The 12,264-nt window shown below is 40.8% G+C and overlaps 2 pseudogenes; both read left to right on the top strand.

Annotated features, from left to right (window-relative positions):
* Nucleotides 1-5,250: 5,250 nt before the first annotated feature.
* On the top strand, nucleotides 5,251-6,356 carry LOC102154905 (annotated as a pseudogene).
* Nucleotides 6,357-7,539: 1,183 nt separating this feature from the next.
* On the top strand, nucleotides 7,540-7,673 carry LOC119877707 (annotated as a pseudogene).
* Nucleotides 7,674-12,264: the final 4,591 nt, after the last annotated feature.

Here is a 12,264-nt window from a genome sequence, read left to right as displayed (position 1 = left end):
ATAAGGAACGTCATCCTGAGATACAGACACTTTCTTCTGTTGAAATATCCTAAGAGCACAGATTTGATTAAAAAAATAATAATAAAGGTGAATTTTTGGAATAGATTAGAATTAATAGAAGTTAGAAAGCCATGAGTAGTCTTTGCCTTGATTCTTTTTCTTTTTCTTTTTTTTTTTTCTTGATTCTTTTTCTTAAAAAATTTTCATTATTATTTATATTGATGAGCCCATGGCCATCTTTTGTTCAGATTGCCTGGTGGGACTGGAGAGAGTAAATAACATCAAAAGGAGAATGTCAGAGAAAACTGGAGGGCAGAGCGGACAGGAGATGTGATCATTCTCTAAACCATGTTCAGAATCCCAGCCTTATAGTAGTGGTTTGGGGCAGGCACAGCCGGCTCAAATTGTCTTAGGTGGTTTTTTTTTTTTTTTTTTTTTTTTTCCCCTAAGGTGGCCACTTTCTTGATGGGTGTGCATTTTTTCACAATTCATTCTTCATAGTGAAAATGTCCAGAATCATGTTCCAGCGTTGGGAGTGGGAACATGGATACCCTACTTTTTTCTATTACTGAAGAATGAAAGAAGTTCTGGAATTTTGTGAGAAATGGTCTCAGATGATTTTGCAGTCTGAGAAGCATTCTAAAAAGTTAGCTTCAGGAGAAGGGAATTGCTATGAAGGACAAAAGAGGTAGCTAAAGGAAACTTACTATTCCAGAAGAAAGCTATATCTAGAAGAGTAGCAAGTACAGAGAATATCTGAGTCAATATTTTTATTTAAAAAAAAAAATTTTAACTGTGTGCCCAACGTGTGGGACGTGAACTCACAACGACCCCAAGATGAAGAGTAGCATGCTGTACCAACCAGGCATCCCTATCTATATAAGTTCACTTTTTTTGTAAGTGGGCCACACGCTGAGAGGATCCTCACGACCCTGTGATCAAGATCTGAGCTAAGATGAACAGACACTTAGCTGACTGAGCCACCCTGGTGCCCTGAGTCAATATTGTAATAATATATAAGTAAATCCTTTTTTTAAAAAAAGATTTTTATTTACTTATTCATGAGAGACACAGAGACATAGGTAGAGGGAGAAGCAGGCTCCCTGTGAAGAGCCTGATATGGGATTTGATCCCAGGACCCCAGGATCATGCCCTGAGCCAAAGGCAGACGCTCAATCACTGAGCCACCCAGAGGCCCTATAAGTAAATTCTTTATAAAAGTTGATCCTTGGGGATCCCTGGGTGGCTCAGTGGTTTCGCACCTGCCTTTGGCCCGGGGCACGATCCTGGAGTCCCGGCATCGAGTCCTGCATCGGGCTCCCGGCATGGAGCCTGCTTCTCCCTCTGCCTGTGTCTCTGCCTCTCTTTCTCTCTCTCTCTCTGCCTCTCTCTGTCTATCATAAATAAATAAAAAAATAAATCTTTAAAAAATAAAAGTCCATCCTTGAGGGAATGCTGATGAAGTATGACAGGTTGATATATAAATCTGTATCTGCTCCTTCCAAAATCACACTAAGAAGACTCTAAGGGACTTGGAAACAAGTACCACTTTTCAAACAAAGGGCTTAGAATGATTAGCCAATAAAAGATTTCAATCTAGGGGCATCTGGCTGGCTAAGTCAGTGGAGCCTGCAACTCTTGACCTCAAGGTTGTGAGTTCCAGCCCCATGTTGGGGGTAGAGATTACTTAAAAATAATGAGAAAATCTTTTTTTTTTTTTTAAGATTTTATTTATTCATGAGAGACACAGAGAGAGAGGCAGAGACACAGGCAGAGGAAGAAGCAGGCTCTGTGCAGGGACCCTGATGTGTGACTTGATCCTGAGACTCCGGGATCACACCCAGAGCCAAAGGCAAATGCTCAACTGCTGAGCCACCCAGGCATCCTGAGAAAATCTTTTAAAGAAAGATTTCAATCTATTTGTGAAAGACAAAAAAAAGCAGATGGAGGTTGAGGCACCTGGGTGGCTCAGTCAGTTAAGTGTCTGCCTTTGGCTCAAGTCATGATCTCAGGGTCCTGGGATCAAGCTCAGCAGGGAACCTGCTTCTCTCTCTCCCCTGCCCTGGCTCATGCTCTCTCTCCCTATCTCTCTCTCTCTCTCTCAAATTAAATAAATAAATAATCTTTTTTTTTTTCTTAAAGAAGTCATGATGACTTCTTTTAAAAAAAGCAGTTGGAGGAATGGTAACTTTTATTTTTGAATTTATTTTTGAATTTTTAATTTAATTTTATTTATTTGTCAGAGAAAGCATGCACAAGCAGGGGGATGGCAGGCAGAGGGAGAAGCAGGCTCCCCAGTGAACAGGGAGCCCAAAGCGGGACCTGATTCCAGGATCATGGGATCATGACCTGAGCCCAAGCCAGACAGATGCTGAACCAGCTGAGCCACCCAAGTGCCCTGGAACCGTAAGTAATTTAGCAGAGTGAAGGAATTTACAACCCAAACCTCTCATGAAGTTTACCCATGAGAAAGAAGTCAAATTACCTATACAGAATCCTTCAGAGATTCAAGATTTGAAAGTGCCAGTTCTCAAGGAAGAAAGCATAGATGAAGCTAAAAGAGTACAGTGTATTAAGATTCTGTGTTCTGGGGCACCTTGGTGGCTCAGCGGTTGAGCTTCTGCCTTTGGCTCAGGGTGTGATCCTGGGGTCCTGGGATCGAGTCTCACATCAGGTTCCCCACAACGAGCCTGCTTCTTCCTCTGCCTGTGTCTCTGCCTCTCTAAGTGTCTCTCATGAATAAATAAATGTAATCTTAAAAAAAAAAAAAAGAAATTCTGCATTCGTAGCTGTTGCTACCTCCATTTTTCCACTATCCTTTGCAATCACATCATGTTTGTTCCTATAGGATATAGGATGTTCACTCTCTAGAGTAGGGATTCTCTACCTCAGTACTTGATATTTTGGACAAATATCTGTAGTGGGGAGCTGTTTTGTGCATTGTACTATGTTTAGCAGCATTCCTGGCCTCTACCCTCCAGATGCCAAAATTAATGGCAACAAATAACATCTTAAGACATTGCCAAATTGTCCTTTGGGTTGGGGGTGGACAAAAATCACCCCAGGTTAAAACCTATTCTAGAGAAACTAAAACGAGACCCCCTGGACCTGCAACAGCTGGCATAGTGAAGTCAGAATGAGGTACAGGGATGAAAACCTGGGCATTGGACAATGGTTCACATATTGATTTCTGGGATCCCTAGGTCCTTCTTCCATTCTGCTCCCAATAACCCAGCAGCCAGGTAACAGAAGACTATAGGATTCTTTTCTAGGGAAACTAAATATCCCCAGAGAAAAAACTTCCATATACTGATACCTAGATAGAAAGAGACTATAAAGCTCACAGCACAGTGAAAGAAAAATCTCAAGACAACGATCATAAAACTTTTGATTGCTTAGATTAAATAAATCTTAAAAGCTCCCAGAGAGAGAAAGAGACATCCAATCATCTTTTTGGAGTCAGAGTGCTTTCAGAATGTATAATCATCACTGGGTATATCAACAGTGCAGCCATAGCTGCATAAAATTCCGAGAGAATAATGGTCAAACTAAATTAGGTATCTTTGATGATAAATGTTAATACCTTGTATGTCCTGATCTGCACCTTGATTTTCCAGTTACTAGGATAACTTGGAAACTGTTTCACATCTGTTCACATAGATCTACCTCAGTCAGAGGCAGGATAGTATGGTGGTTAAGAGCTCAGACCCTGGAGCCAGTGCATCAGTTCAAATTCCAGCTCTGGGGCCTACTAACCATGTGATATTGGTATACTGGTTAGTATCTGGAATACCATGTTTTCATCTCTTCAAGGAAATGAATTATTACAGTATTTACTTCATTGGGAGTTTATGTGTCTAGAGTGAATCAGTGTGTCAACCTAAAGTCAGGTGATTGTCCATATTAACCACACCTCCAAAGTACCTTTACAGTAATATTAAATTAGTATTCAATTAAATAATTGAGTACTATAGCCTAGCCAAGTTGGTACACAATACTAACCATCACAATACACCTCTTATAAATTTGGCACCCATACACATCTCCTTAAATCATACGTAATCTCTAAATAAAGAAATAACAAAGTCATACTTCTATCTAACATGATACAACTATCCTGCATACTAAAACAAAACAAAACAAAACAAAAAACAAAAAACCCCAAAACCAAAAACTAACCCTTTAGACAAAAGAAGATGTCAAGTCCTTGGGTGATGTTTATTCTTCTCATTGATATCCTAACAAAGATCACACACACACACTTATAACAAAGTGTAGCTGTTCATAATAACTACAGTCCTTGATTCTGCAACTGGTCATTTGATCATAGCTAATTTCTTCCTTCCTTTCCTCTTTCCTTCCTTCCTCTTTTCTTCCTTCCTTCCTTCCCCTCTCCCTCCCTCCCTCCCTCAATCCCTCCTTCCTTTGTGGGACCCAGGAAATTTAACAAAAATCCCCTACCCCTGGACAAGCAGAGCAGGACTAACTCCATTTTGCGCTACACCCGCCACCTCCTGTATGACCCCCACATGACCTGCTTATTGCTTAAGGCGCTGCCCCACCCTAGTCAAGCCGCTGGGCACACCCTAATCGGAAATCGGCTCATAAAAATGTAACCCTGCCTTGTGCCCGCCAAAACTGCGCCCGATTCTGACCAAAGTAATAGGCCAGCTCAAGTGGATACTGTAGGGTAAGATGTAATTCAATTGGCCACCTGCGTGTGGACCGACATGACTGTGCATCTTTCTGCGTATCCCATGGGCCACTGGCCCCTATAAAGCTGCTAAGCCTCTTAGTCTCGGGGCCCAAGTCCCTGCTCCGCTGTGTCGGGTATACTTGGACCCAAGCTCGAGCTTGTAATAAACCCTCGTGTGTTTGCATCGGTGTCGGCTCCTTGGTGGTTTCTCGGATTCGCAATCTTAGGCACAACACCTTTCCTTCCTTGTGGTGAGAACACTTGAAATGAGATCTGTCTGCTCAAAATTTTAAGTGCACAATACAGTATTGTTAACTATAGGCACCATGTTGTACAGCAGATCTCTAGAACTTTACATCTTATGTAACTGAAACTCTTTGCTCATTGAATAGCAACTCCCTATTTCCTCTTCCCCCGAGCCCCTGGCAAAGACCATTCTACTCTGCTTCTAGGAGTTTTGACTATTTTATTTTATTTTATTTTATTTTATTTTATTTTTATTTTTATTTTTTTTTGAGTTTTGACTATTTTAGATATTTCATTTCAGTTAAATCATGCGGTACGTCCTTCCATGACTGGTTTATCTCACTTACCAAGGTCTGGCAGCAAGGATCAGGCCAACGAAGGGCTCGTTGGCTGTTGCAGGGCCCCTGGCTGTTGGTGTGCTGTCCCAGGGCTGCCCACTCTCCTACCAGGTGTGCACGCTGCAGTGAATGAAGCTGGGTGCACGGCTGGAGGGGCTAGCTACAGGTGCACATGGTGTTGCAGCCTGGGACGAGACAGGGCTGACCTGGGCAGCTGCAGAGGCCTTGGCTGTCAGCACGTGCCCACATGGCTTCATGCTCGGCCTTGGGAGGAGGGGGAGAGTTCTAAAGATTGCAAAGGGACAAACTTTTCTGAACTCTCCTTTTTATTTACCCACTGTGAAACTGTCAGCTCTGTAACTATTTAAACAAATGGTTTAATGTCAAAATCAGATTGCAAGATACATGGTATTTACTCGACAGATGTTTGGTAATTTAGTTGAAATACTTTCCAATGCAGAGTTCATAAAGTCATAGAGTTTGACCCTTGAACAACACAGGGGCAAGGGAGGTCAACCCCTGTATAGCTGGAAATCCACATATAACTTGACTTTGAGGGCAGGACACAGCTCTCAGAACGCTGACACTCCCTTCATTCTGTATTATCTTAAATATTTTATTTAAAACATCTAGAATTGTAGCCCCTTCCTTTTTAATAAAAAATAACTTAATTTCTTTAAGCTTTACTACCACATTATGAGTCAATATTTAGATTAAAAAAACTCCTCTGTCTCCCCATATCACTGTCTACAGTTGGTCTCTTCACATAGTAGTATCTGTTTGTCATTGTGATACTGGGATGGCCTTGGGTACAGGGGTCTCTCTTTTTGGTTTGTCATGCCTGAGGGCCCCTGGGAACTTTGAGTCTCATTTGTGAAGTTCCTGTGTCTAGGGCCGTCACCGATCTGCACAGCCAAGTTTGCACTTTCTTCCCTCTCACGTATCATATCAGCAATGAGATCCGACACTTGATGCGAGACCCAGGGAGAGGAGTGAAGGTTCCCCAGCTGTACCAGTCTGGAGTGGCTATCTTGGTTCTCACTGTGCTGTCCCCTGTAGGGCTGGCAGCCACGTGAAGAGCTGAAGTTCCTAGCATCTCCTGATTAATTTAGACCCTTTTGTGTTTGCACTTCCCCTTGGAGCTCAGGAGCAATAAAGTACCTTATAGAATGAGAGCAGTGGACAAAGGTCCAGTTTCCCCTTTGTTTCTAAAGATGGAATGACTCAAAACTTCTCTTTCCCTTCCCCTAGTTTACAGTCTCCTTTGGGCCTAGGAGCCTCGTTCTCTCTCCATATGGGGCCTTCATTTGTGCAGTCAGCTTTCGGCTCCTTCTTTTTGAGACAGTGAAAACAAGGCCAGTTCTTTGGCCTCTGCCATGGGGACTGGGAGTGGGCCTTTGGGTTCCACTGCCTGGGGTCACTAGCTTACAGGACAATTCTACTCACTGGTCAGAGTTCAGGGGTCCTCAGCACCCAAACGGTATGGCTGAAAGTAGGAGGGATGGGGGTGGAGGGGAATTAGCTTGTCCTAGCTAGAAGGTGCTTTGAAGAAAAGATACATAGCTTTTGATGCAAAAGGAAAAGCCAGAAAATTACCATTGAACCTATTAATGGTTATTTCTTTTCCCTGCATTTCTGGAAAAACAAGCCTATTTTTATTTTTATTTATTTTTTTAATAGATTTTATTTATTTATTCATGAGAGACACAGAGAGATAGAGGCAGAGACAGGCAGAGGGAGAAGCAGGCTCCATGAAGGGAGCCTGATGTGGGACTAGATCCCAGGTCTCAGGATCAGCCCTAAGCCAAAGGCAGATGCTCAGCCACCGAGCTACCCAGGTGTGCCTCATATTTGAATTCTAGTTTGGCATAGAATAATAATTTTGAAAATCATTTCCTATTGAATCTTCAAAGACCTTACCGCACTGTAAACTGTCATGTAGAAGCATCATATATGGGAAGCCTTATTCTAAACTGAGTGTTATCCTTTATAACTTCTTTTCTGCTCCAGAATTTTTTTAGGGTTTTGTTTTTATTTCTTAATGTTCTAAGGTCTCAAAAGATTATGGGAACATGAGTCTTACTTTAATCCTGCTACCAACTTGGTGGATCCTTTGGATTTTTCACAAGTTTAGGAAATTTTTCCTTGATTTCCTTTGCTTATTTTTATATTTGACTATATTTTCTGTCCTTGAAACTCCTGTCATAAATTCACTTGTACTTCTAGAACTATTGTCCAACTTTGTTTATAGTTTTCATCATCGCTTCTCGGCCTTTTGGCTAAGATCAAGTGTAGTTTTCATTATTATTATTTTGTACTCTATTCCTGGAAAACCCCTGGTTTCCCAATGTCTTTCTGCTAAGTAAATTGAACTGCAGCTAACTCTAGTTAGTTACTCAGCGTATTTATTTACTTGAAAAAATGTTTTTGAAATCATATTAATTCCAAGATCTTTTCTTTTTCTAATAACTTTTTCTTTTCTAATAACTATTTTATACTGCTAAATTTTATTTTATGATATTAATCTTATTTTTTTATTTCCAAAATTTATTTATTTAAATTGAAGTTAGTTAACATAGAGTGTAGTATATTGGTTTCAGGAGTAGAATTTAGTGATTCATCACTTACATATAACACCCAGTGCTCATCCTATCAAGTACTCTCCTTAATGCCCATCACTCATTTAGCCTATCCCTCCACCCACCTCCCTTCGAGCAACCCTATTTGTTCTCTATATTTAAGAGTCTCTTATGGTTTGCTTCCCTCCCTGTTTTTATTTTATTTTCCTTCCCTTCCCCTATGTTCATTTGTTTTGTTTCTTAAATGTTATGTATGAGTGAACTCATAATACTTGCCTTTCTCTAATTTCACTTACACTCTAGTTCCACCCACATTGTTGCAAATGGCAAGATTTCATTCTTTTGGACTGCTGAGTAATATTCCATTGTGTATATATATACCATATCTTCTTTATCTATTCATCGGGTGGTGGACATTTGGGCTCTTTCCATAATTTGGCTATTGCTGATAATACTGCTGTAAACATTGGGGTACATGTGCCCCTCCAAATCGGCATTTTTGTATCCTTTGGATAAATAGTAATGCAGTTGCTGGATTGTTGAGTAGCTCTATTTTTTGACTTTTTGAGAAACCTCTATACTGTTTTCCAGAGTGGCTGCACCAATTTGCATTCCCACCAACAGTGTAAGAGGGTTTCCCTTCTTTGCATCCTTGCCAACATCTATTGTTTCCTGAGTTAATATTAGCCATTCTGACAGATGTGAGGTGGTATTTCATAGTAGTTTTGATTTGTATTTCCCTGATGATGAGTGATGTTGAGCATCTTTTCATGTGTCTGTTAGCCATCTGGATATCTTCTTTGGAAAAGTGTCTATTCATGTCTTCTGCCCATTTCTTAACTGGATTATCTGGTTTTGGGGTGTTGAATTTGGTAAGTTCTTTATAGATTTTAGATACTAACCCTTTCTTTATCCAGTAAGTCATTTTCAAATATCTTTTCCCTTTCTGGTGGTTGCCTTTTAGTATTGTTGAGTGTTTCCTTACTTGCAGAAGCTTTTTCTCTTGATGAAGTCCCAATAGTTCATTTTTGCCATTGTTCCCCTTGCCTCTGGAGATGTGTCTACTGTGGCCAAAGTCAAAGAGGTTGCTGCCTTCTTTCTTCTCTAGGATTTTGATGGTTTCCTGTCTCACATTTAGGTATTTCATCCATTTTGAATTTATTTTTGTTTATGGTGGTCCAGTTTCATTCTTCTGCATGTGGCTGTCCAGTTTTTCCAACACCATTTGTTGTGGAGACTTTTTTTCCATTGGATATTCTTTCCTGCTTTGTTGAAGATTAATTGACCATAGAGTTGAGGGTCCATTTCTAGGTTCTCTATTCTGTTCCATTGATTTATGTATCTGTTTTTGTGCTGGTACCATACAGTCTTGATGATTATAGCTTTGTAATACAACTTGAAGTCCAGAATTGTGATTCCTCCCACTTTCCTTTTCTTTCTTTTTTTTTTTTCCACTTTGCTTTTCTTTTCAACATTACTTTGGCTTTTTTTTAAGTGATTTATTTATTTATTTATTCATGAGAGACACAGAGAGAGAGAGGCAGAGACACAGGCAGGGGAAGAAGCAGGACTCGATCCCAGGACCCCGGGAACATGACCTGAGCCAAAGGCAGACACTCAACCACTGAGCCACCAAGGTGCTCTGATACCCTATTTTTTTTTATTGGAACATTGAGTCCATTTACATTCCAAGTAATTATTGACAGGTATAAATTTAGTGCCATTGTATTACTGTAAAGTTGCTGTTCCTGTAGATTGTCTCTGTTCCTTTCCAGTCTTTGTTGCTTTTGATCTCTCTTTCCTGCTCAAAGGGTCCCATTTAGTATTTCTTGGAGAGCTGGTTTAGTGTTGATAAACTCCTTCAGTTTTCACTTGTCTTGGAAACTATCTCTCTTTCTATTCTGAATGATAGCCTTGCTGGATAAAGTATTCTTGGCTGCCTGTTTGTTTGTTTGTTTGTTTTTGTTAAGATTTTATTTACTTATTCATGAGAGACACAGAGAGAGAGAGAGAGGCAGAGACACAGGCAGAGGGAGAAGCAGGCTCCATGCAGGGAGCCCGATGTGGGACTCGATCCCGGGTCTCCACGGTCAGGCCCTGGACCGAAGGTGGTGCTAAACCACTGAGCCACCCGGGCCGCCCCCTTGGCTGCCTGTTTTTCCCATTTAGCACATTGAATATATCATGTCACTCTTTTCTGGCCTGCTAAGTTTCTGTAGACAGATCTGCTGCTAACCCTATGTGTCTACCCTTGTAGGTTAAGGACCATTGTCCTGTGCTGCTTTCAGAATTCTATCTTTGTGTTTTGTAAGTTTCACTCTGATATATCTTGGTGTTGATTTGTTTTTGTTGAATTTGAGGGGAGTTCTCTATACCTCTTGGACTTGAATATCTGTTTCCTTCCCTAGATTAGGGAAGTTTTCAGCTATAATGTGTTCAAATAAACCTTCTCCCCACCCTCCCCACCCGGGATTCCCATGATATGGCTACTATTGTGCTTTATGGAATTGCTAAGTTCCTTAAGTCTATATTCATGATCTAATAGTTTTCTTTCCCTCTTCAGCTTCATTATTTTCCATAATTTTATCTTCTCTATCACGTATTTGATCTTCTTCTTCCATCCTCATTGTGATTACATCTGGTCAGTTTTACATCTTAGTTATACCATTTTTTTAATTTCAGCCTGACTAGTTTTTAAGTCTTTTACCTCTGCAGCCAGGGTTTCTCTGGTGACTTTTGTGCTTCTTTCAAGCCCAGCTAGTATTCCTCCGACTATAGTTCTACATTTTTTTTAAATATTTTATTTATTCAGTTGAAACAGAAACACACACACACATTCACAGAGCATGATCATGAGTAGGGGGAGAGGCAGAAGGAGAGGGAGAAGCAGACTCCCCACTGCGCAGGGAGCCCAATGTGGGTCTCGATCCCAGGACCCAGAGACCTTGACCTGAGCTGAAGGCAGATGCTTAACCATGTGAGCCGTCCAGATGCCCATGTAGTTCTAAATTTTTGGTCAGATATCTTGCTTATATCTGTTTTGAGCAAATCCTTAGCTGTGATTTTTTTCTTGATCTTATTTTTGGGGAGAATTCTTCCATCTTTTCATATGTCTAAGTTTCTGTCTTTTGTATATTAAGAAAGCTTATCATGGGGAATCCCTGGGTGGCTCAGTGGTTTAGTGCCACCTTTGGCTCAGGGCGTGATCCTGGAGTCCCGGGATCGAGTCCCACGTTGGGCTCCCTATAGGGAGCCTGCTTCTCCCTCTGCCTGTGTCTCTGCCTCTCTCTGTGTGTCTTTCATGAATAAATAAATAAAATCTTTAAAAAAAAAAAAAGAAAGAAAGCTTATCATGTTACCTGCTCCTGAGAGTAATACTGTGTTAAGAAGGAGTCATACACTGTCCGGGGCCTGGGGCTTCAGGAAGTGTTCTGGTATATGCTGTGTGCACCCTGTTGTTGTGTTTTAACGGCTTTTTCCCACAGTTCAGTCCTCCACAGTGTTCCTCCTTGTTTGCAGTGGGGAGGGTTTGGAACTTTAACTAGTTGTGCTTTGATTTGTTAAGATAAGCCTTGCATCTGCCACATCCTCTCCCTCCAATCATGTATATTTGTTTTCTTAATCCTCAGATCAATTCCCTAGTTGTTCAAACTGATTTGATGTTGATCTGTGTTTGAGGGATGAGGCAAGGTCAGGGCCCTTTTATACTCTGCCATCTTAACTCCTCCCTGAAGGCACAGTTTTAATACCTCCGATGTTAAAATTATTTTAATATTTTTTTCTGTTTTCTCAAAGTTAGCTTCTTCAGGAGTTAGTGTTCTGATTTCTAAGTGTGATGTTTGTTATGCCTCATTGGATTTTCTCAAATACTTTTTTGAGTCCTGAAGTTTTGTTCATATCTCTAAGTTTCTAGACACTTTCAAATATAGTATTGAACGCTAGAGTATATTTCCTTGCCTAACTGAGAACCAGCATTGTAGGCTCTGGTTATAGGACTCTCACTGGAAATGGATGTGCAGGGGGAAGGATGGATAATATCACCGAAGGGACTCGCCACTGTTTGAGTGATTTCTTTCCTTGACGTGGTAGATTTCTGTCTCCTATCTACCATCTGTGGATCCTGCAGCCCCTTTGGGAGTTAAGTGTCAAAACTCTTGACATACAGAAAAGGGCTCTGCCAAGAAAGTTGGGATATCTCTCCTTTTCTCTAGAAGAGACTACCTCACTATACCTTTCTTTTTTTTACCCTGCCTCCTCCTTTCTGTCTCTTAATTCTCATTTTTCCTGGATTTTCTGGGAAAAGGCACTAGGAGTGCTTCTTTCTTCTGCTCATGTAATGATAAATTTTGACGTAAGATATTCTTTCATCATTTGTCAAAATCATGAATTCCAGCCCTTTGAAAAT

Source organism: Canis lupus, chromosome 28 (genome assembly GCF_011100685.1).
Source record: "Canis lupus familiaris isolate Mischka breed German Shepherd chromosome 28, alternate assembly UU_Cfam_GSD_1.0, whole genome shotgun sequence".
Classification (NCBI taxonomy): Eukaryota; Metazoa; Chordata; class Mammalia; order Carnivora; family Canidae; genus Canis; species Canis lupus.
This window is presented reverse-complemented; position numbering and strand designations above follow the sequence as displayed.